General features: G+C 37.0%; 1 protein-coding gene and 1 pseudogene across 2 annotated transcripts in view; one reads left to right on the top strand and one right to left on the bottom strand.

Moving 5' to 3' along the window:
• Positions 1-16477, bottom strand: part of Rasgef1b (RasGEF domain family, member 1B) — a 783333-nt gene that overhangs the window by 739381 nt on the left and 27475 nt on the right. The window lies entirely within an intron of this gene.
• LOC102029000 lies at positions 11351-11889 on the top strand (annotated as a pseudogene).

A 16477-nucleotide genomic window follows, 5' to 3' on the forward strand; every position in this document is an offset into this window, starting at 1 on the left:
CTTTGTCTGTAATTTGGTAAGCCCCTCCTATTATTATGTTATCCTTCTTTTACTCTTTAAAATAAAAAAAAAAAGAAAGAAAAATGCACCAATGGAATGGAGCAGTGGACACAGCAGACCATAGTGGCTGGCAAGTTATTCAGGTTCAAACGCTCCCCAAGAGAAGGTGACTGGTCTTCACCAGGGTCTAAAAGTTTGTGTAATCTTCCTCTGTCCTCCAGTCTTGTTTCTAATCTCTTCTCTTTTTCTATATCTCTATTTTTCCCCCAGCCCCTTTTAAATTGTCTTCTCTGAGGATAAAATTATGATATTAAGGGCATATTTACAGTATACAATTTTCTGGTTTAAGATTTTGTTATATAATCCACAAATACTTATTAAAGGTAACAAATTAATCATTACTATAGTGTGTCATTTCCTAAGCTAGCAAATGAGCTGTTGTTACTCTTGATTGTACCACTTTAGCCAATGTGACATGATTGTTCTAATCAGTTGTTCTTCCTGTTATGCCAAGACTAAGACTGCCTAAGGGTCATAAACAATACTGAAGACTAATGCCAAAGAACCAGGGGCTAGGCCAAATAGGAACTGTTCAAGTCCAATAAATTAAAAAAGTAGGATCTTGCAACAGACTCAAAAGTCAAAACCAGCTGTACCTGGAAGTCATCCCTGAAAAGTAGTCATTTCCTAAGAGTTCTCAATACTATCAATAAAACTACATGATATAAGTAATTTACAAGCATTACCCCATAAACGAAACTTTAAAAAAATAGAAAATGAGTAGACACTTTAGCAAGATGCAACCCCAGATTTCCAACTCACCAAAAGTAAACCCAGGGGGCAAGGAGGTGGAACAATTTGAAAGCAACACACCTGGTCTCTCTGAAGTGGTAACAGAAGAAGTGACAAAGCAGATGAATGAGGTCCTAGAAAAAAATCAAATCAGAAATAATTTATCAAATAACTACAGAGATGGTGACCATAATGAAAGACATGCTTAGTGACTCTAGAACAGACACAGCTAATAAAAAATAGAAAGAGAGAGAAAGATCAGGAAAATTATGGAAACTATGGATATCCAATGCAGGATTTCCAAAGAAATGGTATCCATGAAATGAATTCAAACCGATATCCAGGAGATTAAAAATTCCATTGAAAGTATAAACAGCAAGATGAGCCAAAGTGAGGATAAAATATCAGATATAGAAGACAGGATTGTGATTAGTGATCATGAAAATAAAGATTTCTTTAAAATACTAACAGACAATGAAAAATCAGTTGCTAGATTATCCAAAGAAGAATAACAGAAGATTGATCAGAGTCAATGAAAAAGCAAGAGATAGCACAAATGAAATGCATTTCAAGCCAAGACTGATTAAGAATCAAAAAAGGTTGCTACTTCTTTGTAGAGGGAACAATTCAAGAGGAAGAAATAACAATCATAAATATATATGCACCAAATACCAACATACCTGATGTAGTCAGAGATTTTATCCTCAGAGAAGACAATTATGTATAAGCCAAATATTAACAGACAAGAAATATCCAATAAGCATTAATACAATTATAATGGGGGACCTCAATACCCCACTGTAACACATAGACAGATCAATTAGACAAAAAGCAACAATGAAATATCAGAACAGAACCAAACTTTTGACAATGGACTTAGTAAATGTCTACAGAGTGTTCTATACCACAACATCTCATCTGTACATAGGATGTTCTCCAAATAACCCACATACTAGTTCATAGAACATGATTAAATAATGCAAAGGAACTGAAATTATCCCATGCATATTATCAGACCACAGAGCACAGAGCACTGAAATTGGAAATCAATGGCAAAAAAAAACATGGAAATTAAATAATATCCTCCTCAGCAACCAATGGATCACAGATGAAATTAAAGAAAAAATTAGACAGTTTGTATAGTTAAACAATTATTCCAATATAACATACCAGAACTTGTGGGACACAGTGAAAAGCACTCCTATGAGGGAAATTTATAGTGGTAAATACTCTTATCAGAAAAGCAGAGTGAACTCAAATAAACAACCTAATATTGAACTTCAAGCTTCTAGAAGAAGAGCACGTCAAACCCAAAGCTTATACAAGAAAGGAAATTATAAAGATCAGAGCAAAAATTAATGCAATGGAATCTAAGAAAATGATACAAAGATTCGGTGAATCAGAGAGTTAGTTCTCTGCAAGATTAAATAAAATTAGCAAACCCTTAGGCAACTTTAACAAAAGAAGGGAAAAAAAGACTCACATTCATGCAGTTAGGAATGAAAAGTGTAAAATCACAACAGATCCTGCAGAAATCATCAATTCCTACTGTGAATATCTATATTCTAATAAGATGGAAAACACTGAAGTGGACAGATTCCTAGATACACATAAATTATCAAAGTTGAATCAAGAAGATATAAATTCTAAGTAAACCAGTATCAGTCAATGAAATTTAAGATGTAATTAAAAACCTGCCAATAAAGAAGAGTCAAGGTTCTGACAGATTCACCGCCGCTTTCTACCAGAAATTTAGAGAAGAACTAATGCAGCTACTTCTCAAACTCTTTAATGAAATTAAAAAGGAAACAATACTCCCAAATTCATTCCTGGAAGCAAGCATTACCCTGATAACAAAACCAGACAAGGGCCCAACCAAAAAGAACTCCAGGCCAATAATGAACACAAATTCAAAAACTTAATAAGATACTGGCAAACAGAATGTAGCAGATCATCAAGATTATACACCATAACCAAGCAGGATTCATCCCAAGGATGCAGGGATGGTTCAACATATGCAAATCAATAAGTGTAATACACTGTATTAACAGAGCCAAGGAAAAAATTCATATGATCAATAGTTGCAGAAAAAATACATATGATCAAGAGATACAGAAAAAGCATGACAAAGTCCAACACCCATTCATGGTAAAAACCCTACAGAAAAATGGAATATATGGTCTTTATCTCAACTGATGAAAGCCATCCATGACAATCCAACAGCCAACATCATACTAAATGGACAAAAACTGAAAGCTTTCACTCTAAAATCAGGAACAAAACAAAGAAGTATGTTATTACCACTCTTATTCAATATAGTTCTGGAAACATTAGCCAGATCAATTAGATAAGAGAAAGAAATGTAAGAAATAAAGACAGTAAAGGAAGAAGTTAAATTTTCATTATTTGGAGATGACAAGATACTCTGTGTACAAGACCTCAAAAGCTCCATCAAAAGACCTCTATATTTAATAACCAAATTTAGTAGTGTACCTGGATACAAAGTTAACACTCAAAAATCAATAGCATCCCTGTACACAAATAACAAACTCACTGAGAGAGAAATTAGGGAAACAACACTTTTCACAATAGCATCAACAAAATGAAATACTTAGGAATCAATCTAACAAAGGAAGTAAAAGATCTTTACATTGAATATTACAGTACTCTGAAAAAGGACATTGAAAAGGATATCAGAAAATGGTAAGAGATTCCTTGTTCTTGGGTAGGAAGAACCAATATAGTAAAAATGGCAATACTGCCAAAATTGTTATGAAGTAGACGAGTATACACATACATACATACATAGTTAAAATCCTTTTTCTTTAAATTGTGAGACCCAAATCTTTGCCTTCAAGATTCTTAACAGCTATGTATTCCACGGCTCACAATACCCACACACATTCTCTCTTGCCTTATCCCTCCTACCCCATCTCTTACACTCAGGAATCCGGCAGTAAACTTCCTGCAATATATATCCTAATATTTTCATTTCAACATTGTCAGGGATGCAATCCATAGTTGTTCTTTGCTTGTAATCATTCACGTTAGCCAGCCATATTTACAAAATTTCATTCCGAGTTACTCTTTGGCTAGATAACTATGAAATTGTCTAGAAGTCTAATTACTCACTATAGGGAAGTTGATGTATGTAACTCAGCAAGAAAAAATGCAGTAAGAACTTTAATTTGAAATAGAATTATAAAATACCTATATTAATATGTAATGCTCCACCACCTACCAACCATCTCATAGTCGTTATCTTTTTTTAACCCTCACAATGAATCCATAAGGTTAGTATCATTATTAGTATTTTACAAATGAAGAAACAACTGTTCATTAGAATTAAGTGGCCTTGGCTAGTCACAGATAAGTAACAAACTTGAACTTTGCTCCACTTATCAAAAGACAAGATATATAATTAGTTTTAGGTTCTACATAAATAGGAAAAATTCAGTGATTTTTCATATTTTGCTATGTGACTACATTTTTAAGAATCATGAGACTTTAGGTATGTTACTCAAACCCCTTGCAGTTCTTAGTATTCTGTTCTGTATAATTTGAAGCAATATAGATGAAAGGTACCTGGCCACTAGCAAAACAAGATAAGGACAATCTAATATACCCCTAAGCTTTACCTGAAAAATATCTCAACAAGTACAACTGCCATGATTCCTTTTCTTCCAACTCTGACTCCCAACATGGTTTTTTCATTCATATATTCATTTGGAAAATAGTTATAAAGCCAGAAATTTTCAGGTAAAAAGGCAAAGCAACCAGAATAGAGCTCTTCCCAAATGCCTATTTTTTCACTGTCAGGAATTTTTCCCACGCTCAGATTATCAAAATTTCACAGAGATATTAAAGTGATCGATTTCTGAGATTTTACTGTGTTCCTTAGAACACAATAGGCTGGGAATCTATGACATCAAACATGAGTAATCAAAAAAAGAGAAATTACAGGAAAGAGAGATCTGTGATTAAGAGAAATAATAAGGAAAGGAAAGGCCAAAGCCAGAAGTAACAACTTAGTTTTTCTCCCATTCAGATGACACAGAAATGTTCTAGTAGGGTTCAACCAAATCAGCACGTTCACAGATCCAAACATGGCCCCATCCCAGCAGCCACCTTTCCCCTCAACAACATTCTGCCTTGCTCACTACATCAACGCCAGATCATGATGGCTGCTTCCATTTGGACCCCAGGAGTCAGTCACCTGGGACCCTGGTTGCAGCCCTGCACCATGCCTTTATAATCCCAGATTTCCCAGTGGCAAAGATGGGTGGTGATGGCTGTTTATAAGACCACAGGGCCACTGCGAAGATTAATGACTTATGTTTTGCAAAGTGTTTTTAAATCCCCAGATGAGAGCTTCTCATACAGCTGGCTGCTTCATGATTAGCATTTGCTTGCTTCGAATTGGTTATTCGCGCCATATTTCAAGACCTCCAAAAAAGCCCCAGCTTAAAGGCAATGCCCAGGAGTCCACTGATGGTTTTTAGATTGCACTTCCCCAGAGGCTGATGAGCTGACAGAGACAGAACACTTCCATTCAGCACCTCCCTTTCAGAGACACATTGCATCCCTATTTTCAGATGTGGGACCAAGAGCATAAAAGACATTTGAACTGACATCTGATGTCTCTCTTGAGGCTGTGCTGAAGACTGCCACCACACTGTTATGTTTTTGGAACACTTCCAGGCTAATAGCAAAATGATTTCTTATGGGACCATCATGAGGAGAAAGACTGAGTGGAGATTTATCTTGCTACTTAGAAAAATAATTAGTAAATAAGTTTGAGTGACAATCACAGAAAATTCAAATTGGTTTAATATGTGTGGCTTCTAATGATCTCTAAATTGATTAGAAAGTATTCATACAATCTGATTATCCTTAGAAAAACTGGAACAAAGCCCAGCTTTGGAATTCTATATTGTCATATACTTCAAGACTGATTTCTTTTCTTTCTTTTTTTCTTTTGGCTGACAGTTTGAGACACTTATACTTCAAAGAATAAAAATATATTACATTGTCAAATAAAGAGAAAATAAAGTTACTGTATTCCTTTTCCCCTATGAAGCATTTTCCCTGACCTTTCAAGTTCTGTGAAAGGATATCAAAAGCATCAAAATGAGCAAGAACATATAATTATGTGACGCAGGCCCAACTCTAGAAGGTTTCCCTAGAACTGCTGGGACAGACGTGGAAGGCAGCTTTGAACTGGGTACAAGTGCAATGAAAACTTACATTTGGAAAGTTCCAATGGTTTCTGGAGTCAGGATTTTCATAAAAATAGAGTAAACCCTTACAATACAGATCCATTTGATTTTAAAAGAATAGCAATAATGCAAGAGGTAGTGAGATGAACATTATCAAACATTATTGACGCTATATACCAGATGTAGAAGTGAATTGAGAAAAATGGTAATGTTATTAAGACTTATTTTGAATCATCAGTTCTCTTCATATTTGGTTAAGGGCAAAGCAGCATGCAGAGTAATAAGTTTTATTAAGTTTAATAAGTTTTTGGGCTTCCAGGTTATTCTCAGACTCCTCCTGGATGCTCCACTGAGAAAGAAAAAACAAAGGAATGAAGGCCTCCCTCTGGCAACATCTCCCTATCTTCTTAAATAAACTTCTCAAGTGACTTGAAGCCATACTGAATGGTTTGGCCTCAATAAGGGACTGGAAAGAATGCACTGCTTTTGGTAACTAAGAAAAGGGGAGACAGGTTTCTGCCACTTCTGTCATCATTTACCATCTAAAAGTCATCACATTTGCCAAGACACAGAGGTATGGAGTGTGAAGGGCAAAGCTGCAGCTGCTGCAATCTCTGTCCTGCTTCCTCCCTGCAGTTAGGATGCTGGCCTGTCCCATGGGGAGGTGTCACACAAGGATAGCACTAAGACCGTAATACCACAGTAGGCTCCTAATGGTAGGACTCTGACAGCAAAAATCTAAGTTGCTACTCACTCAGGGGCCCTGGAAAATGGCCAAATAACAAAAATTAGCACATTGTCCTGAGTGCCTACTAAATGGCAGGCACCTTGCAAAGCTTTGTTATCCACAACAACTCGGTGAGATCAGAAGGACTGTCTCCATCCTACAAATGAGAAAACAAAGGCCAAGAAATTAAGTTCATGCAGTTAGTGCAGTGCAGAAAAAGGATAATTCAAACACGGGTCAGGCTGACATCCAAATATATGTACCAGACTTTTTCACAAGCCCAGTGACCTTGAAGCAGGGGATGGCAAACACACCCTTCTGTACTTCTTAAATACTTAGATCTGGGTTGTACAGGCAATCTTTATAAACAAAGGCACAGAAATCGTGTAAATTTTACATATTTTACACAGTACCTATCAAGATCCATGATCTGAGAAACTATTTTGGGGGTGATGTTCCAGATATAATAGTCTGTGATAAAATGTGGATTACAGTAGATTGGGATTTTTGGTATACTTCAATAGTTCATTGCAACTATAGGAAAGAAACTTTTAAAGTACTCCAGAAAATATATGATATGATTTAATAGTTTTATCTTCTCTTTTTTTGAGACTGCGTCTCACTATGTTGTTCAGACTCACCTTGAACTTACTTTATAGCCTAGGCTGGCCTCAAATTCATGGCGATTCTCCTGCCTCAGCCTCTTGAGTGCTGCCACCATGTCTGGCTTTAGAGTTCTTATTTATAAGACATTTCAGCAAGACGTGGTGGTACATGCCTGTAATTCTAGCACTCTGGGATGCTGAGGCAAGGTGATCACAAGTTCAAGCCCAGCCTGGGAAACCTAATGACTTAGTAAGCAAGGCCCTGTTTCAAAATAAAAAATAAAAGAAGAGCAGAAGATGTATCTTTGCAAAGGCCTCAGGTTCAATCTCCAGTACCACAACCACAGGCAACAAAAAAAAAGATTGTTTCACAATGAGAGGGCAAGGTATTAAAAAAAAAATTAAATAATGAACACTAAATAGCATATCAGTAAGTAAAAACATATCTGTATCACGTTTTCAACCACACTCAATATAAGAGCCAATTATATGTAGCCAATTAAACTAAGACGTTGGATTTCCCATTCTGGCAAGGTGGATAACTAAGTACTATGATGGCTCCTGCAAGCATAAACAATAAAAAATACTTAATAGGAACCTTTTAGTCTTTTAAATTAAAGGCAAACCCTCAGCAGGAGCCCACTGGGTAAGGAAAGCATGCTACCTTTCCCTTGGGAGACTCACTGGCACTGTATGAACGGGAGGCTGGAGCTCACCAAGGCCTCACAGGCCACAGAGAGGAGGAATCAAAGCCATGCCAAGAAATGGGGAACACAGAAGATGGCCCTGCAGAAAGCAGGAACTGCTCTCCCCCAAAACCTGCACTTTCAGAACACTCATAGGAGTGTGCAGGAGAGACCTCTGAAAGGAAGGTATCGTCTATTTGAATCCTGTCTATATGAAAGAAAACAATATTATCCCTGGGAATTCTGTACCCATTACTTGGCCCTCACAGCAGTGCAAATTCCTACTAATTGCTCTGAGAAATTCAACTTTACTCAGAATTTAAGATAGACTCAAGTAAGTGGCACTGGTAGTACCTGAAACAAAGGCAGGTACTCTGAGTAATCCACCTTCAACCCGAGCCATAAAGTATAACCACAGATAAATACGAAAAAAAAAACACCAATTCATAATACAAACAAAACAGACAAAGAGCCCACATGGAACAACATAACATGCTAGAAAAGTAGAAAGAATGACCTAATCAGACCTGCAAGACTTCAGATACCGGAATACTCTGATGCACCTTAGCCTAAGTACAATGAGATATAGCATAACAAAGAATAAGTGAAGACATTGAAAATGAGTAAAGAACAAGACACCAAAAATATCCAGACAGATGTGGAAAAATTTACCCTAGTCAGCAAAAGAATTAGTGAGCTGGAAGACAAATCTGAACGAAATGGCCCAGAAAAAGAAAACAGTCAAAAAGATTGAAAAGAAGAACAAAGTGAAGAGGGATGGAGGAGAAAAAGGAAAGGACTAATGATATACACTTAATAGGAGAGTCTGGGGTTTTGTTTTGGTCACATTATATTTTACATGTGAAAATATAATTCTAAGAATATTCCAGAATAGCTGAGCATGGTGCTACACATCCATAATCTCAACTGCTTGGAAGACTAAGGCAGGAAGATGGAAAGTTCAAAAACAGCCTGGGCAATTCAGTGAGATTCTATCTCCAAATAAATAAATAATAAAAACCAGAGATGTAGCTCAGGAGTCCTTAACTTCAACACCCAGTACTCCCTGCAAAAACATATTCCTATTCATATACCAATCTGTGGATGTGAGAATCCCAACAAATTATAAACAAACAGGATATTTAAACATAGCTAAACAAGTCATACTGAAACTCTAAAATATGAATGAAAAAGCAAAGACCTTTTTTTAAAAAACCACACGAAAGAAAGGCAGATTATTTGCAAAGGAAGGGCAACTGGGCTTGAGTTAGCTGACTGCTCAATGGCAAGAATGTAGACAAGAAGACAGCGGGCTGATAAGCAAAGAGAGTGGCAAACGTATGCTTCAATCTAAATTAATAGGAACAGTAGGCAACATAATAAAAATAGTCCTGTGGTTAAAAAGGACACATCAGTGGTACATACATTAAGAAGACTGAAAACAGTCAAAGGTAAAAAAATTTAAAATCTTTATGTATCTAAAGAAAGATAAATATGTTGACCAATTTTAGACTATGGTGACTTACATGTACATGTTTTTCAGTATTATCATTTGTACTGTGTCCCCCCCCCCAAAAAAATATGCTCAACTCCTAACCCCTAATACCCATGAATGTGACCTTATATGGAAACAGGGTCTTTGCAGATATGACCAAGCTGTCTAAATATGAGGTCATACTGAATAGAAGTGGCCCTAACCCATCTGCACACACAGACAGGGAGAGGATGTCACGTACTATGAGGGCAGGGATTGGAGTGAGTCAAGTCAACTCATTTTATTATGTGTCTTAAAAAAAAAACTGATTCCAAAACTTGGCAAGGGGCAGAAGAGAAACAAATAGTCCAATATTCCCAGGGACACAGACACAAATATCTTAAAGAAAATATTAGTTAACAATAGAACAGTGCATAAAAAGGAAAATAAATCACAAACAAGTTGTTTTTACTCCAGGATTGAAAAGGTGATTGAACATTATAAAATTTAAAATTATTCAACTCATTAAAGATTAATGGGAGGGCTACATCTGATTACCCCAAAAGATGCTGAAAAAAATGTTTCCTAAAGCTCATAGTAACAAGTCAGAAATCTTAGCAAGTCAAAAATTCTTAACCGAGTAAAACATATCCATAAAAACCTATGGCAATCACTACATTAATGGTAAAACACCAAAAGCATGCACATTAAGCTTAGAAACAAGATAAGAATTCCTATCATTTCCACTCTGCTTCAACAATGGCTGGATATCTTAGCCAGTGTAGTAAAGCAAGAAAAACAAATAAAATGTTCAAGAATCAAAAAAAGAAAAAAATAGCCTTGTTCATGCATGCTGTTATTGTCTATGCAAAATATAAAAATGGACTGTATAACTAGTAAAAGCTTAGTAAAGGTGGACAACACAAAATCAAGGTATAAAAATCCATTGCATTTCTATTCATTATCAATAAATAGATGTGCAATACTTTGTGGAGATTATAAAACTTCATTTTAAAAAGGTGGCTAAAAATTACATTCATGGATTGCAAACTTTAATACCATAAACATGTTAATTCTTATCAAATTCATGTATGGATTCAACATAATTCTAATCAAATTCCCAATGGATAATCTTTTATAGGACTTCAGCTGATTCTAAAATATCTATAATATATAATAATCTAATCTTTTTTTTTTGGAATGTTTTCCTTTTATGTTTTTTATTAGTGTATGTCTGCAACACATAATAATAGTGACATTCATTTAGGGGAATTGGTACAGCCTACAATATATCTTGATCATTTTCAACCCTTTTACCCACCCTCCTTTCCACCTTCCTCCTGATCTCTTGCTTCATCTCCGAAAAGTCTGTCTTCTTATCTCCTCTTGTATCTACTTATACATTTATATTTTAGGTTTTTCATATAAGGGAATTCATGTGATATTTAACTTTCTGTGTCTAACTTATTTCACTTAGCATTATGGCCTCAACTTCCATCCATTTCCTTGTAAGTGACACGATTCCATTCTCCTTTATGGAACAGTAATATTCCATTATGTATGTATACCATATTTTCTTTATCTATTCATGTTGACAGGCACCTAGGCTATTTCCAAAGCTTAGCTATTGTGAATTGTGCTGTTATAAACACACATATGTATGTATCAATATAGTATTATGACGTCTAATCGTTTTTAAACTTACACCACCCAAAGCCAGGCATACAACCCAGCCTGAGGAGCAGTGGCATTGGCAGTACCACAGTAGCACCAGGAGCACAGGACAACACTGGCTGCAGGGACCCAGTGAATAAGTGAGAAGTACTCAGTTCTGACAAGCTGGCATCATGCATAAGTATGCAACAGTCACGCTTGGCTCAGTAGGGGCTGAAGGTCTGCTCTAACTATACAATTCATTCAAAGAATTTTTGTTGGAAAATATGATCCTATGATAGCAGATTCTTATAGAAACCAAATGAAGCAGATGTACAACACTGTATGCTTGAAATCTTGGATACTGCAGGAACAGGACAATTTATGGCACAGAGGGATGTGCACAAGAAAAATAGACAAGGCTTTGCTTTAGTTTATTCCATCACATCCACATGTAATGATTTCCAAGATCTGAAAGAACAGAGTCTTCAGTGATGTTCCAATGATTCCGGTTGGTAATAAATGTAACCTGGAAGATGAAACAGTTGTAAGAAAGGAACAATGACAAAATCTAGTAGGATGATGGAACAAATGTGCATTCTTAGAATCATTTTGCAAAATCAAAAATACAGGTAAATATTAATGAGTCTTTTATGACCAAATGTGGCATAGTAACAGAAAAATTCCAGTGCCTGGCAAAGCTTACAAAAAGGCATCATGGCAGCTGTTTTAGTATACTAAATGCATTGTAGCTCCAAGCCGGTTCTGAAGAACTGTTACCAAATCAACAGTATCAGCATTCCAACTTTGTTAAACCTACCAACATCTTAAATGGACTCTCCTGTGGTCATGCCTTTTAGAAAGTAGATGAAAGCTACCCTATCAGAAAGATTTTTACTTATCCTAGAACACGCAGCTGGTAAAACCGAGGCTACATCAAGCATTCCTGAGAGACATTCTTCATCCACCAATGTTGTACCTGTATGAAACTGGTGTAATGCATATTTCAATACACCCCATGTTTTCCTTTGGAGAACAGAATAATGTAAATCCTAAAGCACCACTATTTTAGCATAATAAAAAAAAATCCAAGGAGAATTTTTCATCTGTTAGAGTGAACTGAGTCACATCCAAGGCCACCAAATCAGACGAAGTTGAAGCAGTAAGCATAGTTTATTTGAGCCTGGGTGCAGGCAAGCCAAGAGCAGTAAGACCAGAGGCCCTGAGAGACAGGCAGGGGAAGGTTTTATAGGGGTGTTTGGATAGGGGAGGGGAATGGCCAGGAGGAGTGGGAAACTTTTAGTCTGGGTCTGGGAAGTTGGGAGTCTTGGTGACATCCACATATTGCAGGTGCAGCTGTGTAGGGCAGCTGCTTGTTCATCTCCTTCGGCAAGCTCTGGCTCCCTGTGATCTCTGTGTCTTGGCAGCTGCGATCAGCAGCTCTGCTCAGGGAATTTTTTTCTTTTCTGTCCAGATGGGGTCTGATAGCATCTTTAATGCTTATAGCTTACTGTGATTTTTTTTAATTCAAAGTTGTTATATTGTACAAAATAAGTGTCTGGTTAGCATGCTACATGATTTTTAATTTTCCAAAAACCTGCACAGAAAGTGATTGTTTCCTTAAGTTATGACAGTCCTTTCAGTATGTCCTAGATTTAAGACATTGCCACTAATATCTGTTGAGAGAGAAATGTCCAGACTTTTCAAATCTCCATTATGTTTCCTAATTTTGTTTCTTGTCTTTTTTTTTGTAGACAGTGTTTTACCATGCAGTTCAGACTGGTCTCAAACTCACAGTAATCCTCCTGCCTCAGCCTACCCAGTGCTCGGATTAAAGGCATATTCCATGATGCCTGGTTATCCTTTTATGTCTATATAGGAAACAATGTTTATATTTGTGTGTACAGTGGCAGTCTACAAGAAGTGCATATTTTCAAACTTTTTAAAATTATTTAGCAATTTTGGTAAGCCTTTTCAGGCTTTTGCAGCTGTAGATTCTCACTGTGACTTCCTTGCTTGCTCAGGTATATATGTGTCTGAAATACCAACTATACAGGTTTAGTATTTTTACCTGTTAATGATTGCTTCCCATGTGTAACGGTAGGGTTGAGATGTTAAATGATGGACAAGTACTGTGGGTATGAATCTGAGACATAATTTCAATCATGTGGAATTAGTCACAAAGCCTAATTTGCAGTGACTATTACTGCTTTATTGAGCAATGCCTTGTTGCTTTGTATGCATTAACATTTGAATGTAAAGACTGCATGTCTACCCACAGGGAGCCACAGTATCTAAATAGACCAACCTAATGTTACAACTGCTTTGGGGTGGACAAATGTAAACTAAAAGCCTTAAAGAGATGTAATTTTGTATAACTTAGCATGAGTACTCAATAAATTTGGATTACCATAAAAGGGATTGCATTATAAAAATAGAGAGACAGAGAGACAGATGATAGATAATATGAAGAGCAAGGGGCTAAGAAAATAGTCAAGAAACCAATAAAAAAGAACAAGTTGGAGGAAGGGACCTTGTCTTCCTGAATATAAAAACTTTATAAGACTTTAAAATACTGGCGTATATGTGAGGATAAAGAGATTTCCCAAATAAAGGAGCCTCATATGATGAAGCTGGTAGTATATGGAATGGATAAACTTGACAGTAAATGTTCCTATGATCCTGGCTAACTATATTTGAAAATATGGCAATAAATTGGGCCTCCTGTCTCATGCCAGTTCCAGATAGATTCTAGATTTAGCTGTAAAAGGCAAATAGGACACAATATGAACTCAATGTACATAAGGATTTCTTTTACCATAAAGCAAAATAATAATAAATCTAAGTCTCTTGGTTACTTTCTCACTGCTGAGACAAAATACCTGACATCTAAAGTAAGTGAGAAAAGCTTTATTGTACCTCACAGTTTGCAGAGCTTTCAGTTCATAGTTAGCTGGCTAAAGGCAGAGTATAATGGCAAAGGGGCATCACAGAGGAGAAACAGTTCATGGCAGGCAGAAGGCAGCAAAGTAGCAAAGTAACAAGTGGCGAGCAGCAAGCAATGACAGCAGCCCTCTTTCTGTCCTCTATATTCTATCCAGGCTACACACTGATAGGGAGGGTAGCACCCACACCCACAACTATTCCAAACCAATCAGTTGACTAATTTAGTAATCACTCACGCTTGGTCCCAGCATCACACATTTAATTCCAGTGTCGCACACTCTAAATCTAGCAAACTCTGAAAAGCCCTACCTGTGACCCCATGAGGCTTTGGGGAGACATCAAGACACAAACCATAACTCTAAGTAATTTAAAATTTAGAAATTTTATTCAACACAAAAGAAAATAAAATGAGTCAAAAATAAACCTAAACTAATCAATATGTGCAGCTCATAACTATGAAAAGACTTCCATCTAAGTTACATAAAGAATTACCAAATATCATAAGTAAAATTTGCATAATTCAGTAGAAAAAATTTAATAGAGTACAATGAACAAGTACTTCATAGAGAAGAAACCAAATAGCTAATAAATATGGGAAAATATGCTCACTTCATTGCCCAAGGCCAGCCCAGACACAGGCCAGGAGAAAACAGTATGTCCACACTCCTGACACCCACTTCTGGCTCAGCACTGTAACAAAGCACATCCCTGCCCTAGAGAAACACTTCTGTGTGTACTCCATAGAAATCAGAGGGTTGAGGGTAGCTGCACAGTACAGCACTTGCCTAGCATGTACAAAAGGCCCTGGGTTCAATTTCCAGCACTGCAGGAAGGGAAGGAAAGAAATAACAGAAAATTCTAGAAAATTAACAGAATAGCCAGTCTGTGGCTACCCTACAGCAGTGAAAGTGAATAAATTTCAACAATAAGAGCATGAATGAATCTGAAGAACATAATGATAAAGATAAGTAAGTTCACAAATACATGTGGTATGATTCCATTTATATAAAATTGAAGGCCAAGCAAAACTGAAAAATATATGCATACCTTTAAGAAAGCCACATGGTAAAAAATACATTTTTTTAAATCCAGGTGTTGCAGTCAGGATTTACAAGGGAAAGGATTTAACACAGGACACACAATTTATAGGATTATAATTTTTACTCAAAGAATCAAATGCAAAAGTATAAGAGATCTGTGCATACACTAGAGTCCCAAAGAATTCAGCTGAGGGCCTGGATCCCACAACAATGTCCTGCACGAGTCCAACTGGAGGCCTAGAGCCCATGACAATGTCTCATGCAAGTCTGTATCAAGGATCTGCACTGAGAAGGCCCAAAGGTCAGTGGTGGAAGCTAGAAAGTCTGCACCATCTGGATGAAGGATCTGTGACAGCAGGCTGAGGGATCTGCACTGGAGCCAGGAAGTGACACTCCAAGGACCAGAGCTCCCCTGAAAAGAAGCACAGTCATCCTCAGCAACAGGGAGGTCCCAAGCTTGCTGACAATGAGAACAGCCAAGTCCATATCAGGAAAGCCAGTGCAACAAGTTTCTCCAGGAGAATCAACAGCCCATTAACAGCACATCTTCCCCTCCAGTTCTCTTTTTATGTTGTTGGCAACTATCTTCAGGTGGGCCCTCCACACCCGGCACTATGCTGATTCAGTTCAGCTAGGTGTTACAAGTTGACAACTAGTTGTCAGTCCACCACACCAGAGAATGACATACACAAAATTCAGGGGAAAGAAAATTATGTTAGGAATAGGAGGTTTACTAAGGCAGGCCTCAATTACCTTTATTTCCTTTAATACCAAGGAGAGGGTTAGAGGCCTGGAAGAAAGGGAGATGTGACTCAGTTTAGCTGGATTAGAAAGGATCAGCATTTCTCAAATGGCCTTTGGGAAATCCAAATGTAATGATAACATGTTCTTTAGCTGAGCTTTGTTTGAATAAGTGCTCATATATTATTGTTTTCCATATTTTATAAATTTTATGCTATTCAGTATTTAATACCACCTATCTATAAAACTCACAAAGTGTTTATGATTATCTCTACAAAAGAGCCCAGGGTTAAGCAGACTCCGGGGTTGGTTCTTTTGTGGCACAATGATGTCATCAAGGACTAAGATCCTCTCCACTCTTTCACTCACCTTGCAATGCTCATACATCAGCAGTGTTTTTCCTTCTGCTCACAAGATAACTATAGATCTTCCAGATGTTACAGGAGACCGAGGTACACCCAGCAAAGAAGGAGCCATTTAGTTTTATTAGTGTGACAACCCTTCTACAGAGCCTCTCCAGAAAACTGCCCACAAGTCCCATTGGCCAGGCTTGGGGCACTTGTCTATATCTGAATCAATCATAGGAAGAGAAAA

This window comes from Chinchilla lanigera, unplaced genomic scaffold (assembly GCF_000276665.1).
Source record: "Chinchilla lanigera isolate Chin_1 unplaced genomic scaffold, ChiLan1.0 scaffold00032, whole genome shotgun sequence".
In the NCBI taxonomy this organism is placed as follows: Eukaryota; Metazoa; Chordata; class Mammalia; order Rodentia; family Chinchillidae; genus Chinchilla; species Chinchilla lanigera.